Source organism: Astyanax mexicanus, chromosome 16, assembly GCF_023375975.1.
Source record: "Astyanax mexicanus isolate ESR-SI-001 chromosome 16, AstMex3_surface, whole genome shotgun sequence".
Taxonomy (NCBI): Eukaryota; Metazoa; Chordata; class Actinopteri; order Characiformes; family Acestrorhamphidae; genus Astyanax; species Astyanax mexicanus.
The window spans coordinates 19,011,985-19,030,696 of NC_064423.1; the positions used below are offsets into that span (position 1 = coordinate 19,011,985).

General features: G+C 36.3%; 1 protein-coding gene across 1 annotated transcript in view; it reads left to right on the forward strand.

Moving 5' to 3' along the window:
- The first annotated feature begins 3,383 nt into the window (after window positions 1-3,383).
- The window catches only part of nrtn (neurturin), a 33,944-nt gene continuing 18,615 nt past the window's right edge, over window positions 3,384-18,712 (forward strand). The window contains exon 1 of the mRNA XM_007240218.4: window positions 3,384-4,735. The gene's annotated coding sequence lies outside the window, so the exon portion shown is untranslated. The remainder of the gene's footprint in view (window positions 4,736-18,712) is intronic.

An 18,712-nucleotide genomic window follows, 5' to 3' on the forward strand; every position in this document is an offset into this window, starting at 1 on the left:
AAAGGTCAGATTGTTACAAAGCGCGCTCCTGAAACTATATACAATAACATATGCCTGAACCCACACCCTGGAAACATGATCCCTGGGCCGTCACAAAGCACTCTGCAAACTCCACCTCGAAAAGTAAACTTCTAGCCTTTGCTAATGGTTTAATTTTCTCGCTGAGCAAATGTTAGACAGTGTTAAATTAGCTTATGGAGAGGGGTTCGGATCATCACCTTTAAGAAAAGCGTGTGTTATGTTAAGGTTTTTATTAACCCTTCGTCTTTCATTTTTAACAGTTAGACAAGTCTGGTTGAAGGTGGAACACAAACACAGCAGAGACAACTCAACACATCGTTGGTTATGGAGCTGTAGCCTTGGGTCTTTTTTAATAGCCTCAGGCCTGGCCTATCCTAACCCCAAATCTGCATTATTGGGTGAACTTTGAGTGGGAACGTGTGTTTAACATTTTTTAATGTCTTCTTAATGATAAAACTCTCATATCTAGACAACAATGAAATAAACAAGTTTAGTTATGTATGATTTATGTTGTCACATGATCACATTCACAACGGCTTCAGTCAAATAGTTAAAGAGATGCTGGTTTAACAACAGTTTGATTTTCGTTTTAACTTTTTTTTGTTTAGTGATTTAGAAAGTTTCATAACCACTGGAGGAGCTACAATATGTTTGTCTAAATACAGCACTCAGAAGTAGCCAAAAATGTCTGGTATGAGCCAAACACACCATGCTACTAGGGCTGCAACTAATGATTATTTTGGTAGTTGACTTATCTGATGATTATTTTACCGATTAGTGGATTAGACAATGATTATTTCTGCCATGTCTTTCATCTCTAAAAACGATAGAAACAGCTGAACATGAGATTTAAAAGGCATTTAAATGATTAGATGTTGTTTAAACATGGAAAGTACTGATATTTAGTGATTAAATATGTAATCTGTTGTGCTTGGGCACTTGTGCTTGGAGACACAAACTAAGTTAAGTGTAAACTGTGAGCAAGCCATTTACCCATCTCACATTGCGCTTCTGTCGGTACTGTTACATATTAACAATTAATTGACAATAAAATATATAGTCAACAAATAAAAAAAAATCATTGTCGATTTTATCGACTAAACTTTGCAGTAAGGTGTAGTCCTGTGGTAAGACTCCTAAAATAACATTTGTCAACCTGCTCAGAATGGTTTAAAGGTAAGATGTTCCATATAAGAGGGTCATCCTTTTTTGTTCCTTTGTTTAATTCTCATATGTGTCTCCAAAGTCTCTAAAGTATCACCCATGTTAACTGAAGTTTCCAGTAAATCTCTCCTTTTTTTCAATGCTTAGAGGTCAGTATGTAGCGTGTCTCAGATATATAGTCAATTCATTTGGTTATCATCATAGACCTCTACAGCAGAAGAAGCTATTAAATGTAATGTATTAGGTTCTATAAAGTGGACATTTCAAAGTGGACCATCACAGTTAAGTGTTATGTTTTTATGTCTCGATTCAGTCGAGTTCGGCACAACAAAAAGTATATCCATAATGTAAAGTTTTTTCACATCACTACCAATACTGTGAAGAAATGAAGAAAAAGCTAGAAAATACGGTTTGCTAACATTTTCTATGTATTTCAGAAGAGTCAATATATTAAACACGCCTGTTTGAAGGGTAGTCCACTGTCACATTTGCTTATAAAAAGTCTATTGATTGTAGCGCTTTGGGCACGCAGCCCAGATCAGTAAAGACTGCCAGTGTCGTATTCAGCAGAATGCAGAGCACAAGCTCTGAGTTTTAGCCCCAAACAGCTTATATTTATATATATATATATATATATATATATATATATATATATATATATATATATATATATATATATATATAAGCTGTTATATGTCTCCCAAATTCCAAATAAAAATATTGTCATTTAGAGCATTTATTTGCAGACATAACAAAAAAGATGCAGAGCTTTCAGACCTCAAATAATGCAAAGAAAACATGTTCATATTTATAAAATTTTAATAGTTCAGAAATCAGTATTTGGTGGAATAACCAAATAACAATTGCAGTTTTCATGCATCTTGGCATGTTCTCCTCCACCAGTCTTACACACTGCTTTTGGATAACTTTATGCCGCTCCTGGTGCAAAAATACAAGCAGTTCAGCTTGGTTTGATGGCTTGTGATCATCCATCTTCCTCTTGATTATATTCCAGAGGTTTTCAATTTGGTAAAATCAAAGAAACTCATCATTTTTAATAAAGTACCTTTTTAATTCTGCATCAGCGGGATTGGTTAAAAAATGACTCTCACATTTGTCTCACTTTTTTATTTTCTGACAATCTGAAAAATGATATAATCCTTGACATTAAACTGTGATCTGATCTGAACCACGAGTTTTGTAATTTGTTATGCCATCAAATGTTTTTCCCCTTGAATTTCTCAGTGAGCTGCAAGCTGGAAACCCCTTTAAGTTCAGTGAATAAATAATGTATAATCATTTTGTGGTTACACACTAGATGAGCATCCAATCTGTTCATCTGTGTTTTATATCAGATTGATACACTTCAAATTCAGACAAAATACAACGTCAGTTCTAAATCAGTCTTAAGAAGAAGTTTGAATTAGCTTAATCTAATTCATTTTTTAATCCCTTCTTCTTTTGCTTAACATAATTATTACATATTTCTTATCCTTTTGAATAACTGATAAGAGACTTTAAAATGAATCACAACCCATTAACTTGAAGTCTAAACCATCTGCAAATGTGCAGTTGAGGCAGATTTTGTGCGTATAGACATTTTATAGGCATGTTGTATTCTTTGCACATGCATGATTGTGTATTAAAATAAATGTAATTGTGTAATGTATTTGCCTTTGAAGTGATCTGGTTAATGGCAAATATGTAACGATTCCAGTTTTTCTATTCCATCGTGTATGAGTTTATGGAATTGAAAGTACTGACAGTACTGAAAAAGTAATGTAAATAACTGTTACTTTTTTATATTTTGGGATGTATTTTGAATGTTCTGAATGTGTCAGTTCCATACTAATAATCACAACTACATTTTGATAGCATGCTGTTTAGTTATAACAGAACAAAAACTCACAATACAATAATGAGTCTATTTGGAATTACACTATGCTTTCCTAATGGCTTGCTAATATACATCAAGGTAATTCTGTCAAAATTACTCCTGTAAGTGACTTTGCATACGACATTGAAAGATCTTAAGATATCAGCTGCTGTACAGGACAGGTATAAACATTTATTCACACCTTTCCTAAAGATCATACTGTAATAAATTACTGTAATTTTCTTGGTCACTTGACTGGAGGTGGAGCCTATTAGTCCTGCATGTGTTTGTGAAGGAGGGAGGAGGTAAAGGAAGAGTAAAGAAGCTCTCTCAATCTCTCTCTCTCTCACAACACTCCCCACGTCCCCCCCTCCCATCTCTCCTCCTAAACCATCCCTCTGCACCAGCACTTCAGCACTAAGCCAGCTGGAGACTCGCTTTTTTTTTGCACACCAGTTCCATTCACCCCACGAGAAACTGGTCTGGTCTTGCTGTGGACGGAAATGACTTTCAGCTTTTGTGGAAAGTGTTTTATTTGTTGGGCACCAAGTGGCAGCGGCTCTTCGCTCTTAATCCACTGAGCAGACAGGATCAAAAGGAGAAGGTAACATTCTGGTCTCAGCCCAAAGAAGAGCTCTGGGTTTGTGCGCTTGTGTAATCAAGGCTCGGGATCACGTACCTGAAGACTTGTCCCTGAAGGACTCTTTAAAAAAAAAGAAAAAAAAAAAACACTCAAAAAGTGATGAAGACTTGATGTTTGATTCTGTTTATCGGATCCATCGACTAAGAGGAAGAATCTTTGGAGTTGGTGAGATTTGTTGGAACTTTTTCTTGGAATTTTTTTTTTGTCATGTTTGGATTTTGGAATATTGCTTGTCAGAGATTGTGTGAAGGGACACACGTACGCAAGTGTGCTGCCATCAGCTTTTCCTCATTTTAGTGAATCACTGCGGAGGAATTCTTGCGGAATAAACAACTTTCCCAAGCCACACTGCCATCGTTCTGTATTATATTTCATGGGACATGAGCAGACTGGCTGAAGTTGTATGCATAATTTAGTTTTAGATATCTTCTAATAATACAGATTTAAAGTTCTGCATTAGTTGGCATTTGGTGGATTCACAACATAGTTGTTGCTATCTCACTGTATTATCATCTTCACATTCTAAAATCCTAACATCACAGATCTCAGATCTCTGGTATTCCAGACTATTTGGACTAGAGGGGGGGTGGCACTAAAAGCAAACCATCTGTGCAAAAAAAAAAAAAAAAAAAAAAACTTTTTTTTTTGTTTTTATATTTTTACCCAGAGGAAGACACTATTGATTTAAATGCCTGCGTGACTTATTGCACAATAACTTCTTAGCAGAAAGATGGGGATTTGGGGAGCTTTCTTACACACCCTAAGCCCCTGGACGTCGGATGGTCCTCTGAAGCTAAAAGAATGCAGCACTTTCGGGGGCTAACCCTTGAACGTCCCGCTCCGTAAACTGACTTCTGGACAAGACTGAGAAAAAGAAAACAAGAAAGCAGGAGAGAAACGACTGACTGCGCTCTGTTGTGTCTGTCCCCCTCCTCAAACGAAAGGGCTGGAATATCGATTAATGCCATTTTTACCCAAAGGTCAACTGAAAACATAGACACGCTGACAAGTCTGGATAAGCCGGGCAAACGGTAAGAACACATCCTCTTTTGTCATCTAAGCTGCGGCTTAAGTGCCAATATGTCACTCCAGGATGGGCTGATGTACTGAAATTAAACATCAGACAGTTTGTAGTTAAACACATTCAGTAATACATTTATCAGAACGTTTAATTACATCATGAAATATATAAATGTGATGAGAGCTACTGTTTATTGGGTTGATGATATATATATATCTTATATATATATATATATATATATATATATATATATATATATATATATATATATATATATAATTACAATTTTGCATGTCATTTTACATCTGATAGAAGCAGGTGCTTGTGAAATTCCAGAAAACAAAGATGCAAATCTATGAGGTTCTTTGGAAGAACATATCTATTGTACTTCCTTCTGGCGCTTTGCCAAATTACCATGTCAATATTTACCTTAGAACATATATCCACATGGATGTAATTAATATTTTGGTGCTGTCATGTGAATAAAAAAAAAAAGTAAATATCTTCACTTCCAATGAACAGACCAATAGAAATGCTTCATTTTTTTAATAAAAACGCTAAACATTATTATTATTATTATTAAATATCGAAATTGTCAGTTTTAAGAGAGATAATGTTTTACACAACATTGACAATATGCCAACAAAAAAATATATATATAATAAATAAATCATTAAAAATTGAGTCAAAATACGAATTAAATATGCTGTGGTCAGTCATGAAGATGAAGCTGATCTTGACTGACACTCCTAAAAACAGGGTTCTTCAAGGGTTCTTTAACCCCAAAGACAATAAAAAACCACAACCACTCCATCACACAACCAACCATGTGTTTGTATATATGATTCTGGTGCTGGTTGAACAGATCTAGTTCCCTATGAAGGAAAATCTACTCCACTTGTATCCTATCAGAATGTTTTCCTCTCGTTCGCTCTCAGTGATGGACCAGTGGCACTCTGTAAGTGCTGTAATCTACATGACAGCAGATAAGGGATACGTGTGGCCGCTGTTCTCTCTCACACGCATCACCTCATCTATTTCTGTTGAAGGCGAGAGGAACATGCGGCATATAGGAAGCGAAGGCATAGCTGAAGTCCACCCATGCGAAACCTACTTGGAACGGTCATGGCCCCCCCATTTCAGGCAATTACAAGAAATATGTGTTGAATGTTAAAACAGCTACAGCTGGATTATTCATAAGTGAACTCTCTATATACTGGAGAGATGATTCATAATGCAATTAAGCAGTTCATGATGGATATGGATGCATTTATGTTACATTTTAGATCTAATTTCCTTCAAAATCATAAAGGTTGATTAGAAAACTTGTATAGAATAACTTTACTACAGTGCAGGAAGTTAAATCTATATATATATATATATATGAATGAAATGGGATGCGGAAAGTGAAGGAAGATAAAGTACTCCCTACAGAATGTAGCTAAAATCTGTGAAGAAAGTACAGAATAAGCTGAAATTGTTTATTTCAAAATACAGCCGTTGGTAATAACCAATGTTTAAGAACCCATAAAGATGAACACGACAGTTTTAAAGTCTTAAAGAACCATCTTCAACAAGAGCGGATATCCCATTAGAAAAGAGCAGCTTAATGCCTCCTCCGCTCTTTCAGCAGGGAAGAGTTATGGCGCTATTCAGTTAAGGAGAAAAGATGAATAAAGTCTATACAGGCTTTATGGCCAAACTCCAAACAGTTCCTCCCGTTCCTTCTAGAAGAACAATGACTTGATGGGATGGGGGAGATTGGAAGGGATATGTCAGAGAAAGCAACCTATAGTTCTATATCATCACTGTTCAAATAAACATCTCCAAAAATTCCAAGTTTTAATGGAGGCCAATGTAAAAGAGTTTATTCCAAGTAATTTTGGAGCATTTCACCTTGTCATTTTTGACACAATATGAGGGATTAAAATAAAATAAAAATGTAAAAGTAAAAATGAAGATATATGTTTTATTTGGACTGTGATTATATTGTTGCTAACAGACAAAAACTTTGTTTTTCCATTTTTCTGGTTTGACTTTGCAATGGAAATCATAATGTCACTCTGCCGTTTGTTGCTGACCTTTTTCACTAACTTCCTTTTTTTTGGTAAGATTTTTTTTACAGTAACAATATAGCAATAGCAAAATGTTGTTTAGGAGATTATATATTAACAAACACTCTGCTATTAAATTAAAACAGACACTCTTAAAATCAAAGATGGCAAAAGTTGTTCTACTGAAGTGTTTCCAGAGCAAAACCATTTTAGATTCCCTAAAGATCTCTTTACGGGTTATTTAAAGAGCACATTTTGTAACCAAGGTGTGTGAGAGCTGAAAGACATTTACAAATTTAAAGTTTTTATACCAATTAATGCTTCATCCCTTGCCCTCAACTGTTATTTAGAAAAAATTATATTTGTTGTAAAAAAAAAAAAAAAAAAAAAAGAAGATGGTCCTAATATTTAGATTGTAGTATAGTGCTTGGTCTCAGAATGAAGATGAAGGAAACAAATCTGAACATTAAAATGCTTCCTCTTTAGATAAGCATTCCCTCTGGTATTCATGTTCTAAAATAGTAAAACAAAAAAAAAACTGCTCCAAATTTCTGAATAAAATTCTTTCAGCCTCACTCAGACCTTTGATTCCTCAGAATTTACATTAAAGTAAAAATGTTACTGTTACTACTAAAGAGGTAGCAGTCATCTAAATGGGTTATGATTACCATACATTTATAAAATCTTTAAAAAATGAAATTAAAAATCTGATTTTAAAGAAACAAACTAATTATCAAAAACAAATAGTAAAAAACTCCTGCTGCCATACAGTATTAAAGGTGCGATGACCGGCATTTAGAAAAGAAAGACAGTCTCTGTTCTCTGTTGTTTAAAACGCCCAGGATGTCTTCTTTACAGTACAGGATCTTTACAGTATTTCAATTAAGAAAGAGTAAGAAACACTTTTGTATTTTTACAGAAGAGGGTTTTGCTAAGGATAAGAACCTCTTAAAGGGTCAAAGCACCGCAATATGAAGTAAAGTTATATACCTATTAAAGATTTTTAAAAGCCAAGAATCATTCAGAATCTTGATTGATTGGAGATGAGTTTTTCTATTCATCGAAAAATATCTGCATTTTTTAGTTGATTTTTCTACATCATTAGAATTTTGCAGTTGTTCTTTACACTGTATGAAGAAACCAACATATTTGTTCCAAAATGACTCGGAATAAAGTCTCTGTTTCTTAGAAATTGTCTGGCTTTTTGAGTTTACATGTTCACATCTCTGAACTATCGCTTTAATACAACATTCAAGTCAACTGTAAAAACACTGCACCTGATATGACATTCATTGCACAGTAGTACTGAATACATCACATTGAATACATCACACAAAGACATATGGTGCATAGCATGCTGTCCTTGCAAATCCCATAAATGTTTAATATATTTGCAGTATGTGATGAAGCCCCTGTTATTTACATTCACTCCCCATTTAACCTGACTGCGCGAAAGCAGATGCTGCGACAAAAAGCTAGACATAAACATGTAATATAGCAGTCAGGAAGGCTCGAAATAAATAAACAAAGTTTCGAACGGAACCATTCATCATATGGCCCATAAACAGTGGGAGTGGTGCCTTTCATCCGAGCGACAGCTGTGTTTTTTTCGCTCATTTCTATACGGGCGTCTCCTAGCGGCTGGAAGTAGACATGGAACAGTGTAATAAGCAGCAGTCGGCTGGACCATACAGGGGTTGGACAATGAAACTGAAACACCTGGTTTTAGACCACAATAATTTATTGTCCTGATGGAGAGTTTTGGTGAAAACAGGAAATTTTATGTTTTTTGGATAGCACCTGAACATCCCTTTCAGACAGCTTCCTCTTACAGCGTCCACAGTTAATCCTGTTGGATGTGGTTGGTCCTTCTTGGTGGTATGCTGACATTACCCTGGATACCGTGGCTCTTGATACATTACAAAGAAAAAAAAATATTTTATGTAGTTTTCACAGTACATTGTGCTGTACAATGAACAATTCTTACTGTAGAACTTGTATACAGCATGTTACTGTAATCTGCTAAGCACCATGATCGAAATTCAGTGTATAGAGAATTCTACGGCAAATATATTTCTTCTGTGAATCACAGTAGAGTCATGTTGAGCAGGATTTCTCGAAAACAAACTGATTATCAAAAACAAAAGATCTGCACTTGCCCCTCCTGTTGCCATACAACATTAAGCTGCGATGGCCAGATTCAGAATAAATAAAGACAGTGTCATTTGTTGTCTAAAAAGCCAAGGATGGGGGGCTCTGAGTGGTCCAGAGGGTTAAGCCTTGCCACTATTATAAGGAGATCGCAGGTTCGAATCCTGCTAGCCATCAGTTACCGGAGCCCTGAGAGAGTACAATTGGTCTTGCTCTCTCTAGATGGGTAGATGGCGCTCTCACCCCACATCACTCCAAGGGATGATGTCCGCAGCACAAGGCATCTGTGAGCTGATGTATCGGAACCATGACGCTGTGCTTTCCTCCAAGCTCGCTGTGAATCTAAACTCTAACTTGTTCCCAGTGTTTCTCACTTGTAGGAAAAAAAACATATACAGCACTGCAACCCATTTTCTCTACTGGAATATACACCCTTTGGAACACTGTTTAGTAGGGATGCCACAGAAGGCACTTCATAATAGCACTGTTTTCTATATAAAGGACATAAGACTACCCATATATGGGCACTAATAAGATACATTATCAAATTTTCATAATTGGAAGGCACAAATCATAATTTATTGCAAAAAAGATCACACTAGATTTTCTAAAAATGGCAGCCAAATAAGTGATTCTAAGGCTCTTTAACCACTGGGGCACCAGGTAGGCTGTTGACACCACCCTCCCACACAGTGATATTATCTGACCTGTGAAGTGTCCTGATATGGAAGCTATTATTCTCTGTGCACAGTTTATAAAGAAACCAGCATAGAGATTGACTAAAAGCTCTTCAAATCCTCTCCAGGAATTACCTTGAAACTACACTTCCTGCCCCATGATTGTCAAAGCTGTTTGACGTAATGATCTATTTCCAGATAAGCATTTACAAGAATGTTTAGGGAAGAAAAAAAAAAAAATTATGCAACATTACCTCGCCCCAAACACAGCAGATCAGCCAAGACATGTTTGCTAATGGCTAATGTAGCTTCAAGTAAAGCAAGCTTACAGGCTCTTATTAGCAGTATAAACAGCATTCCTAAATCATCACCCACTTGCCTCAAACCGCATCAACTTGTATTGAATTTTTTTTTTTTTTTTTCTAAAAGCTTACAGCGTTTAACCAAAAACAAACACAGTCCATATTTGTGAGAACATCTTTCAACTCATTCTTAATTAGAATTCTTCGTTCGAATCAGACAGTCTGTTTTTGTTACAGTGTCTAGGAGACTGATAAATGTAGTGACTGTTCATTTCATTTTTGATGCTTTTTTTAACTTTTAACATAGGTTGAATCTGACAGTTGTTCTTTATATTTTGATTGATTTTATAATGTGTAATTTTTTTTTTACAATGAATGGACCAATACAAATGCTACAAATTAAAAGCGTGAATTATTTTATATATTTGTTTAGTTTTTTGCATTCAAACTGAAATTTAAGCATTTTTTTCTTTTTCTGTAAACATGTCGATTGGAGGATACAATTTTTTTTTTATGACAGCAATACTACTACTAAAGCCGCTTAGATTAAAACATTCTTTATAATTTTAGAGTTAATAGTAGAGGCTAAACTACTCTGACTAATGCTTAATAGGTGGCTAAAAGTAAACATGTTGGCTTTAGGATTTAAAATAAGTAAATTGGTAGCTTAGTTTCCATTTCATTAAAATAAATTTTCTAGATATTATATTATATATATAATAAGTTATTTTAAATACACCTGCTTATAAGGCTGCTTGCGCTCTTATCTATAACAAATTGTCAAAATCTAGGCTTTAATCGTAGTTACTATGTTTTGATGTTTTTGAATGGCTGTTAAAAAGTGGAAAGTGAAAGTAAAAAAAAAAAACACAGACTAGTCTATTTGAGATTTGAGATATTGAGCATAAAACTTGCATACAAATGGTTTGAGGGATGCTAGTGGAGGCTCCACTATAATAATTCAATAACTCACTTTCTGTTACTTTGACTGATCTCCAAAAGATATGAAGTTAAATATAAAACATTTGTCTCAACATTTTAAGACTAAGATTTAAGATTAGGATATTAGTATAAAATATATTTTGTATACAATACAATTTAATAGTGGGGAAAAATGAAAGAAACATCATGCAAAAGTTTGAGCGTCCCAAGAGATTTAGCCTCTAATAAATTTTACCAAGGTCTTAAGCCATAACCTCTTATGCCCTGTGACTTTTGTTACACCCTAAGGATTACTGTTCAGTAACTACATGCAAAGCACTGTGCACTGGCTGAGCTGTTCCTAAATTATACCAGTGAGAAAAAAACATAAAGCACTAAGGGCTCCACAGAGTTTAAAAGGGAGAGCCGGGTGATGCAAATTTGAAAAACTTCATAAATTCTTTGACACCTCTAACCTCTAACAATCAGCAGCCACGGTTTCCTCTAAGCAGCTGCCGAGCACTAGAATAATAACTAGAATAATTGATGCCCACAAAGAAGAAGACACAACAAGATCAGTTTCTAACATTATATTACATTACATTACATTTGGCAGACACTTTTGTCCAAAGCGACTTACAATAGTGATGTACACAAGTAATAGAAGTTAAAGGTAAAAAACATCTTTAGACAGGGCCTAAAGGAGGTCGAAGGGAAAGAATGGGATAGAGGAGTAGAGGAGGGGAAGAAGAAAATGAGGTTAGAAGTAGTTAGTGGTGTTAGGGGAGTAAGTGTCTTCAGGAGTTTCTTAAAGATAGCGAGAGATTCTCCTGATCTGGTAGTGGAAGGAAGTTTGTTCCACCATTGGGGAACTCTGTATGAGAACAGTCTGGATGCTCTGATGCTCTAAGACGGCCTGATGCTCTAACCGCTGAGCCACCACTGCCCCTTAATGTAATTTAAGAAATGGCGGTTAAAAGTTAAAGTGTGAAATTCAAGTTGTGGCCTGTAAAACCAATATTTTTTTGAGAGACTTGCTAACAGGATTGTTGTACTGCAAATGTTCTTCTGAAAGATTTAATACACTCTGGAGTGGTGGAGCACTGTTCTGCTGTGCAGCAACACCTGCACAAATACAATCCCCATGCAAGAGTTATCAAAAGAAATCATTTCCTGCATCTTAGTAAAACATTCAGCAATTCATCAGAATTTTTCTTAGAAACATGATTTTTGTCCCATATTTCACAATGTCTAGCAGATCCCATGTGGTACCACCTATCTTACATAGTGCTTCATTTACACATCAAATATAGCTAGATACGTGTTCACAGGTACTAGTTTCATTCATTCATTCAAGTTATAGACTGTTTTTAATTATCCTAATATTTTGTGAAATAATCCTTTTGGTAATGCGAAAAGAAGTCTTTTCATTGTATATATTTTGTAGACACTATCAATCTATTGTTTTTTGTTGGAGGATTATGCTGTATCTATTTTCTAGTTCTTTTAACTGGCTGGTAATTCTAATATTAACCAATGATTTGTCGTTTTTCGTACTGGCTGTGAAACACCTTTACCAGGGCCCGTGACATCGCCAGCCCCGCCCCCACGACAGAGATCCCAACCGACCGACAGCTGAGTCAGTGCTTTAGAGTCAGCTAAGCACTCAAAACCCAGAAAAAACAGCAAAACAACAATAATCAAGAATTTAAATGACCTTTTAAATGGTAAACATAAGCGTTTTTCTGGGATATAAAGCATAATTCTGGCTGTGCGGAACTGAGGTGCACAGCTTTGGACAGGATGTCTGTGCTGCGTTTACATCACGTACCCAGCCATGTGGTTACCTCGTGTTTATGCCCACTCCCCCTCCCCCTCACGCTCCACCTCCTTTCTCAGCAGCAGACAGAAAAAGCGCTGCTCACTTAGAACGCTGTGTATCAATTTCTTGAGTCAAGAATCAAAACACTGCAACATGACATGTTTGTTTTTATTGCCTTAGGTAACATCGCATGTCCCGCGATGTGACGATATAAACGATAAACGATATATCGTGCAGCCCTACTTAAAGGTATACTTTTCAGAACTGTACCCTCATAGGTATAATACTGGTCTTCAGAGTGTCAGCTGTAGTTCCTCTGAAGTACAAAGTCTTTCCTAACAGCAGGAAGTACAGATTTGTACCATTTAACCAGCAAAAAAGGTCGTTTGGTATTCTGTATCACTGTACTAATAAATAATGTATATTTTAAATATATATCACACTTTTTTATTTAAAAGCCAGACAATTTTGGATCATCAAGTTCTTGACACATATTCAGTTGATGATTATGTTTATATTTTTTTACAATCTTTACTGGTACAAATAAAGACTTTTACTGTACCGAAGGTACTCTACATTACCTTAATAGATAAGCATAATATACAGCCCGAGCGACAAGCTCTGTACTCTTTTAAGTACAAATCTGTACTTATATTTCTTAATGGTGATGAATGATTTTCTTCGTCAGTGCTCCTCTCTTCAGAGTGTAAAATCTAACCAAACATTTCCAATTAAATTCTCTTAAAGTCAAGTCCTGTTTAAACATGAAAGAAATGTGTCATGGTGCCCAACCTACTGCTACTGCCAGATATAATCCAGTGCAAAATATTAAACACCAATTTAAAGCTGAAAAGAAAACATGGCTTTTCTGATTGACTATATCTGGAATAAGTTAAATTATTTGGTAAAACTTTACATTACGTGTTGACTAACTAACATGAATTAATACATTAGTTGATGTGAGGTAATACATTGCTTAAAACAATGCTTAGGTAATGTTAATTAAACATGAAACAGCATTGATTAATGTTACTGTCCCGTGAAATTTAGTTGAATTTACGTTACAAGTGAAGCATTTGTTCATATAATTAAGTGTTTAGTAATGGTTAACAGATGTTAATAATGCTTAACAAAGGCATTATTGGCTTTCACTTTACATCAGGTATATTTATTTCACTGTTAAAGCACTGCTTATGTATTACCTCATGTCTTGTTCATGGTAACTAATGCATTAATTCATGTTAGTTAGTCAACACTTAATGTAAAGTGTTACCTATTTTTTCTCAACGGGGTTTATTTTTATTTATAAAGACGTTCCCTGTTAAGGGTTGCCTTTTACTCAGTAGTAGGGATGAAATCAGAGGATTATTGGTATTATGTAGCTCACTGAGGAAGCTCCAGTAGAGCCAGAGAGAAAGAGGGAGTAAGCAGGATATTATTCACCTCTTACACTGATTACATTCTATGGGCTGCACCCAGACAGCCCGTTGTCAGATGAAAAGACCAGCCTGTCACTCAAACAAAACATTTCAACATGTTCTCCTGAGCACAGGATCTCCGCAAACTCACTGTGATGGTTTGGTGCACGCTGATGTTTATTATTCATGATTAACGGTGAGGTAGCATCAGAGGAATGTTTTGAGCGTAATCATTTGTCTGTGAGTAATAAGAGATTGTAAAAGCTAAAAGCCTGACAATCTGTGAGAGAGCATAAACAGTTACGAACACTGACAGAACAATGAGACACAGGCATAGTTACACTTATTCAGGATTCAAAGCCATGTATATGAAATTGTTATTAACATAACCTTTTACTATGGCTAGTTTAAACTGCATGGTTTTGTATTATATTTGGTGACTGATATATAATATTGATTTTTGTCATGCAGTTGTTTCAACACTGAAACAGATTTGTATATAGATGCCAAGCATTGGGTTACAAATTTCACCCTTATTTACAAAACAAAATGAATACAACGCTAATTTTAATTAACTACCTGACAAAACAAATCCAGTTGGTTTGGGATCACATAATGTATTTAATAACATATAAGGATCCATAAGGTGCCGTCTACCCAAAAAACTCCATATTTGGTAATGTAAAGGTAAGTTTGTCAAAAACGCTCTTTAATCTGTTTTCAGTGTTGTTGTGTGGGCAAATAAAACTAATCTATATGAAAAAGCTAACGTGAATCACAAGTTTTTTCCACAAAAACAATATTGCAATTACACATGTTTATTTTCATTTGTGTGTATTGGAACAGCACAAAAAAACAGAGAAAAAAGGCAGATCTGACATAATTCCACACTTAACAATTGGCACCTTTTCAGGATTGTTGGTAAGTAATTTTGAAGCATGTGATGCTTGTTTAAACTCACCTGTAACAAGTGTGGGCAATATAATAAACATCACACCTAAAACCAGATAAAATTGAGAGAAGTTAACTCAATCTTTGTATTGTCTATTTGTCCGTGTGCCACACTAAGCATGGAAAACAGAAAGAGGAGATGAAAACTGCATGAGAATTTGAGAACCAAAATTGTATCAACAAAAAACAAGTCCATCTTAAGAGATCTTAATGTTCCTTTGTGAAATCTAAAAATTACGAAAGGATTCTGGGTCGCAATGTAGGGACCAGTGTCAGAAAGCTGGGTTTGCATCCTATGTCATGGGTCTTCCAGCAGGACAATGACCCCATACATACATCAAAAAGCACCCAGAGATGAATGGAAACAAATCATTGCAGAGATCTGAAGAGGCAAGTAATGAGTATGGATCTGAATCCCATTGAACACCTGTGAAGATATGTTAATGGTACAGCGGGCTCAGCGCTGCCACTACGATCAGGAGATTGCCAGTTTGAATCCTGTTTATGTAGCTGGACATCGGCTACCAGAGCCAGAGACAGCACAATTGGCCTTGCTCTCTCTGGGTGCGTAGATGGCCCTCCCCCCCCTTACATCACTACAAAGGGTGATGTCACTCAGCACAGGGCGTCTGTGAACTGATGTATCGGAACCGAGTCGTTGAGCTTTCCTCCGAGTGTGCTGTGATGCTACTAGGCAATGAGTCCTAGTGAGTGGGTTGGGTAATTGTCCGTGTAAATTGGGAAGAAAATAGGTAAAAAATTAGAAATAAAATGATAAAAAGGTCTCTATGACTAACATTTTACTAAAATTCTACAAAGGCATCCTCAAAGAACCACTCGAGCACCCTTGTGCAGTGTGTACACTATTTTTAGACAATTTTTAGGCCACATGTTTTAAAATCACAGTCTTTCCTACTAAACGAAACACTGTGAACTCTCAGTTTCACACCATCATTCGAACTGAACTGAACTGACAGTCTACGTGACTGACACTGTAAATTGGTCGGCATTAACACTAATCCTCTGAAGCTTACAACAGCACTTCCATCCCACACTCCTTTTATGTTGCACCTGAGTGAACATATATTCTTGAATTAGCACAGTAAGAGCTGTAATGGAATGTAATGAGGGGAAACTGCTCAGTTCTTACTCCCTGATTTAGCGGGAGGACTGTTTCACCACATGACACACACGATTTGACAAACCCAACTCTGCAGTACAGTCACGCAATTATATTGCGGAAAAGTGCGCTTTCCAGTCATTTCTTCAGCCTGAGAAAAAAGTGTGTAAGGAAAGGTTCTGAGGCGCCAAGGTGCCCACTTAACCAGACGATTTGTTTTACTTTTGGTTTTGTTTTGAAATGTTCCATAAATACATATGATGTTCCTTAGATTTGGTCTATAACGGGAAATACACGTATATTTCACCCCACTATTGTGCTGCCTTGTCAAATCGTGCCTCCCTAGTGTTTATTTAAGGTCTCTGTAAAATGTGGAATCAACCGGAGATCCGATTTAAAACCACAGTTACTTACACAAGCTAGCTAAGTTTAACTAGCTCTGTAAACAGAGCTGTTAACAGAAACAGAGCTGTTAGCACCACCTTTGCTATAGCTCCTAATTCTTTAGCCCGGCTGGGCGATCCTGAACTGAGGTGGGCGAGGCCATGAAGTGACTGGTTGACATAGACACCCTAATGTCTCTCTAATCAACTCGTATTTCTGAGGATTTTCTTTTATTAGGTTCTTTCTCTCTGATATAGCAAGAGGACTGTTTTACCACATGACACAAGCGATTTGACAAACCCAACTCTGCAGTACAGTCACGCAATTATATTGCGGAAAAGTGCGCTTTCCAGTCGTTTCTTCAGCCTGAGAAAAAAGTGTGTAAAGAAAGGTTCTGAGGCGCCACTGTGCCCACTTGACCAGACGATTTGTTTTATTTTTGGTCTTGTTTTGAAATGTTCCATAAATACATATGATGTTCTTCAGGTTCGGTCTGTAACGGGAAATACACGTATAGGTTCGTCGGCAGTGCGATATTTTTCGAAAGCACCTTGTGAACAATCGCATGGTTTCCTTATAAGGGGACAAGGCCACTTAATGGTACAATTTATGTGGAGAATATCCTGTCTGGCCTTTTCACAATGTCAGCTTCATGAGCCATCGAAACAAAGGAACTTCACTGCAACTGAAGAGGCAGACCTATTAGTCAGATAGTGTTTAGACAAAACTGAAGGATCAGTCAGTCACATACACACACACACCGCTACACACACACGCATACACATCGCTACACACACAGACGCCAGTGTTAAGTGAGCATTCCCACACTGTGGTATGAAATACTGCCTTTCTGTGGTTTTATGCACTGGGTCCAGACTTCTGTTTCTGATTGAACTGAGATTGGTTGGCACATATTTCATTTTAATACCATTAAATCTACATCTACAAAACACATGTTGGATACAGAGGATTAAATAAATGGACAAAATTAAACAGAACTTGTTTTTTGTTTCCTCAGGGTCAGATTTTACATAGAAAAGTCTATTTACTCAGTGGTCATCTTTGCATCTCAGCCACCAGGCAGTTATTTCAAGAGACACAATCATAAGCTACAAGCTCTGTCAATGAGAAGGTGCCAAAACACTTAAACTGAAGGTCAAATTATCGTTTTAAAAATCACGTTTTATTTTAATGATTAAATACTGCTGATAAACCATGAAAACAAGTTTTAGTTTTAGGCCTCTGCGCTTGTGCAGATCTCCACATGAAAGGGGAGGTTCCTCCACTAGCACCACAATCTGGTCAAACTGTTTGGATCAATTTGTTGAAAGGTGGTACTTGATGCAATGTTGTTTGTCATAAGAACATCCATTCATTTTTAACATAACTGATAATAGGGCTGGGATATATATGGGAGCTGCCGGAGCCCTGAGAGAGCACAATGAGCCTTGCTCTCTCTTAGCCTTGCTCACTCCAAAGGGTGATGTCGATCAGAACAAGGCATCTGTGAGCTGTTGTATCAGTAGGAGTCGCAGTGCTTTCCTCCGAGTGTGCTGTAATGCTACTGAGCAATGCTGCATCAACAGCAGTTCTAAAAGAGATGGTGGCTGAATTCACATATATCAGAGGAGGCATAGTCTTCACCCTTCTGGTGTTGAGGCATCACTAGTGATAGTGGAAGTCCTACTGAGTTTTAGCAGAATGACCTTTAAGGTAATATTAAAGTATTAAAACATTACAAAGTAATAGTATGCTATTAAAATCAAATAAGATTTGATATGATTTTTAAATAATTTAAGTCCTAAACAGCCTTTTTTTAAAGTATGATCTACTACGATAACTATTCAAACATCCTCAATGTGCCCTTTTATGGAAGGATCATGCATGTCTGGTACAAGTCATAAAAATGATCAGTTGTTGGCAAAGGTGGGAAGCCTTTCAGAACTTCAAACAACAGCCGGGAACATCGTTTTATTAACTGTTATCAAATGCAGTAAATTGCAGGATGACATAATTTTTTTTTTTGTCTATCCCACTTAATGTAATTAAGCTTTAAGCTTTGAGCTGTGCTGCGTGACTGTAAAAAAGTTCCATATTCCTTATCTCTCATCATCCTCACACTAGAACAGCATCTTAAAAATGCTTTATTATACTTTGGGAGGTATGATATTGGTTTTAAACTTGGGG